Below are 4,086 nucleotides of genomic sequence, written 5' to 3'. Positions count from 1 at the left end.
AGTCAAAGTCATGTGAACTCCTGAGGGGGCGACCCACTCCATGTAGAATAAAATAGCCTTTTCTATAAGACTGGTAAGTCACGTGTCTGATCTCATGTGAGTTTACATTATTTAAATGATATTTTTATGTGCACTTTTTAATTAGCAAAAACGCTGCGTGCACCTTTAAATCAGAAGCGCGGCGCTGAACCTTCAATGATGTTGGGCACTGACGGACGCTTCGCGCGCTGTCATTCGCCTCACATGACAGCAGTCTGAAGAGAGAGAGAGAGAGAGAGAGAGAGAGAGAGAGTATTTTACAGTGTAAGTCCTGTAGAGAGCGGTAGATCGTTTTATTAAATAGTTTTATACGCTCCCTGTGGTACTGTACATGAGTGGGACCGGGGAGGGAGGAGCGATCGAAGTATTTATCTTCATTTCAAATCCCTGTCGTGGCAGCACGGGTAAGGCAGAGGACTTTTCTCCCCTTCAAACTAAGGGGAAAACCCACCACCGAGAGCCTAGTGCACGTCCTAAAGAGCAAACGGAGGACTTTGGGAGGAGGAAACAGTAGTTTGAAGGCACGCTGCGGTGGTATCGGCTCGCTGTGTGCACTAGTGTCTCCACACCTGCACTGGATACACGAAGCAGGACGTTTTCACTGATCTGCGACTCGCAGGATCCCCGTGATCTCCCTGAAACCCGCCAAACGTTCACAAGGTGAGTCGCGCGTTTATTTACTGCTCTCGCGCTTATGCAACATTTGCTCGTCTTCTCCTGCCTTACGAAGCTAATTCCAGCGTACGCTAGCTGCGTGCTTTGACAGGTCAGCGGTCCTAAAGGTAAAACGATTCATTCCCGTCACTCTCCACTGTAAGGCTTCAGTACACGCGGGCTTTTGCCCTGTTAGTACGACTGACATTGCACAGGTAGCTGGCGCGGAGAGTGTCTTGCTGTATGTAGGGCCTAGTTTGTAGCAGGCACATACTGTACCAACAGACACATTGTAGCCTCATTCTACTAGTACAGTATGAGCCTGCTACACACACACAAACACGCACGCTACTGTACCGAAGCTGGCATGCGTTTTGTGCTGATGGGTTCACTTCAGGTGCTCTTTTCCACCTAAAAACATGTGCATAGAAGAGACAGTACCAACAGGTAAGTGAAGGATTTGTACCGATGAAAATACGAGTTTATGCTTTAGTTTGCTCCCTGTGGAAAAAGTTTGTGTGAACTGTTTACAGTAAACTGATTATGCAGCATCTACAGTAGGCTACCTTATTTAATTTCATTTATATTTTAAATAGTTTGAACTTGGATAATTATTTTAAAAGTGAAAATGGCAGGTGTAAACTATGTAGTTTTGCAGTGTGAACTTTGACCTGTTTAACTTTTAAACACTCAACTCATACTTTTTCCAAGACTGTATATTGCAGATATGAAGTATACACAAGAGCTTGATTTAATTATATTGACAGTTTCCCATTTTCCATATGCTGAATTGCATGAAGATCAAGAAAGCTTAGTTTTTTATTAATGAATGTAATTTCCATCATTTAAACACGTTGTTCAAACTGTGAAATTTAATTATTTTCAAAGTGATTCATATCAATGCGACCTGTTTTTAATAACTAATCTAGTAATTACTTTTTGAATTGTGTCAGTTGCTTTTAACAGTGTAGAGGCAAATTTTCTACTAATTTACTAATCACTTTAATTTTTCAGCATGTGTAGGTGAACATCTGATGTATTAATACATGCAGAATGGAAAATTTTAGGGAGTCAAAACAAGCCAGCTGTTGTTGCATTACAATTACATCTTTTGATATGCAGTATACACATACACACACGCACACATGATTTCTTTATGCAGATGTTGTTAGACAGGCTGTTGTCAATTTGTCATTTGTACTAAGTGATCATATCTTGCTAGATTTCAGCAATAAAGCTACACAGAGATGAGTTGCAGTCATTGTCCAACAGTAGCTTGGCTTGTTGAGTCAGGCTCTGATGAGTTTTTAATGGGGAGGAAGTGACCTTCCCTGGCCCCTAGCAGCCCGCTATACCATGGCCTCTTGCTATATAGTTCAACATTGCCAAACGCCCAGTGAAAATTAGCAGTGACCTTAAAGGGGTCATATGATGCGATTTCAATTTTTCCTTTCTCTTTGGAGCGTTACAAGCTCTTGGTGCATAAAGAAGATCTGTAAAGTTACAAACACTAAAGTCTCAAAACCAAAGAGATATTCTTTATAAAAGTTAAGAGTTAACCACACCCTCCTAAAACGGCTCGTTCTAACACGCCCCCACATACCTACGTCACAATCTGGGAAGATTTGCATAACGCCGCCCAAATGTTCACGCAAAGAAAGAAGGCGTAACTTTTATTCTCACTGTAGTATTGTTGACGCTGCATCAGACGTGTGCTGAAATGGCATTTATCTGCAAGTAAGAACTCTTACAGCAGTTCCTGCATGCTCTATAGTAAAAGAAACGAGCACAAAGGGCTCAGGGGGGAGAGGCCCTCGCTCTAAAACAACACACACTCATAGAGCCTCCATTGTGCTGGAGAGGAAACCACAGCTCAGAATGGACCCTCAACACAGCTGCAAGAGAGCAGCCTGACCCACACACACACACATACACACACACACACCTATGGCCAAATATACACCATGCAAATGTAAAATTGCATATATTGTTAAACATATTGCAAATAACATACATGGAAGCTATTGCAAAAATGAAATAAATTTTGTTTTTCCACTATATACCATTTTTCTTGAGGTATTCGGCCAATCACAACGCATTGGATAGCTGGCCAATCAGAGCACACCTCGCTTTTCAGACCGATTAGTTTTGTAAAAATCGACGCGTTTCAAAAAGGCGGGGCATAGAGGAGAAACAATAATGGACAGTATGTCGAAAATAATGTGTTTTTTTTACTTTAAACCGCATAAACACATTTCATTACACCAAATACACCAAATAATGTTCTTTTTAGCAGCATCATATGACCCCTTTAAGTTAAGGCTTTGCAGCTGAAGTTGACATCCCAGTCAATATGGTGCTAGAGCAACATGCATGCTGGGTAATTTAAATGGTCTTGAGGTTTGTCAGTCTAACAATGATGGGTTTGCAATATGAGCATGGTTAGCTTGGGCCACTTCTATAAACCCATCAGGCACTTGGAAATTCTTAAAGGGTTTTTAATCCTTTGCATCATATATCAGTTGTCCTGATTATTTTGATTTGTATATTGTTGCAACATCACACCCAACCTAGATTAGTCATCGGGTTTTACACCTCAGTTGGCTGATTTTCACTATTTGATTATGTAAGATGGTGAAGTATTTGCACATTGAAATATACAAAGCTGTAAGCCTTAGCCTTCTCATTTGTGTCTGTGCATTCTGGTGTAAAATAATTTGTAGTGTAAGTAGCAGAGTGCACGTGTTGAGGCTGTGACCTGTAGTTTATCACAGCGTGCTGTCTCTCACCCTGAATGTGTCATGCAGTTTTATCTAAAGCACACATACTAGAAAGCTGATAAGTCCATTTTGTAAAACATCAACCAACGTTATCACTCAGGATTTTATTATTTTTGTAAAATGCTGCGAAATGTTTTACCTTAGATTGCAGTAATTTACTGTACTAAATGACATCTGCCCTACAAGACAATACCCTGCCTTTTTCACTAGTATCATTTATATTTTAGAATAGTGTATTACCACAATAAGATGCTCAGTTATCACTTTAAAGAGGTCCTATTATGCTCTTTTACAAAGTCTTGATTTTGTTTTGGGGGTGTACTACAGGATCTCGTACTAGGTTGTTCGAAAAACACATTATTTTTCACATATTTTACATTATTACAACACCTCTCTCCCCAGTCTGGCATGAACGGCTCGAATAGTTCCTGTATCAAATGAAGGCCTGCCTTTTGAAATGCGAAATGTGCTGTGATTGGTTAGCTGGGCCAGTGTGTGCTGTGATTGGTTAGCTGGGCCAGTGTGTGCTGTGATTGGTTAGCTGGGCCAGTGTGTGCTGTGATTGGTTAGCTGGGCCAGTGTGTGTTGTGATTGGCAGCACTCTGCGCCTGGT

At 41.0% G+C, this 4,086-nt stretch overlaps 1 protein-coding gene across 1 annotated transcript in view; it reads left to right on the top strand.

Moving 5' to 3' along the window:
* The first annotated feature begins 413 nt into the window (after window positions 1-413).
* The window catches only part of LOC107733455 (thyroid hormone receptor alpha-like), a 159,033-nt gene continuing 155,360 nt past the window's right edge, over window positions 414-4,086 (top strand). Inside the window, exon 1 of the mRNA XM_016545070.1 lies at window positions 414-699. The gene's annotated coding sequence lies outside the window, so the exon portion shown is untranslated. The remainder of the gene's footprint in view (window positions 700-4,086) is intronic.

This window comes from Sinocyclocheilus rhinocerous, unplaced genomic scaffold (assembly GCF_001515625.1).
Source record: "Sinocyclocheilus rhinocerous isolate Xijiao unplaced genomic scaffold, SAMN03320098_v1.1 scaffold2385, whole genome shotgun sequence".
NCBI lineage: Eukaryota > Metazoa > Chordata > Actinopteri > Cypriniformes > Cyprinidae > Sinocyclocheilus > Sinocyclocheilus rhinocerous.
Note: the sequence above shows the minus strand (reverse complement) of the source record. Positions and strands in the feature narration are given on the sequence as shown.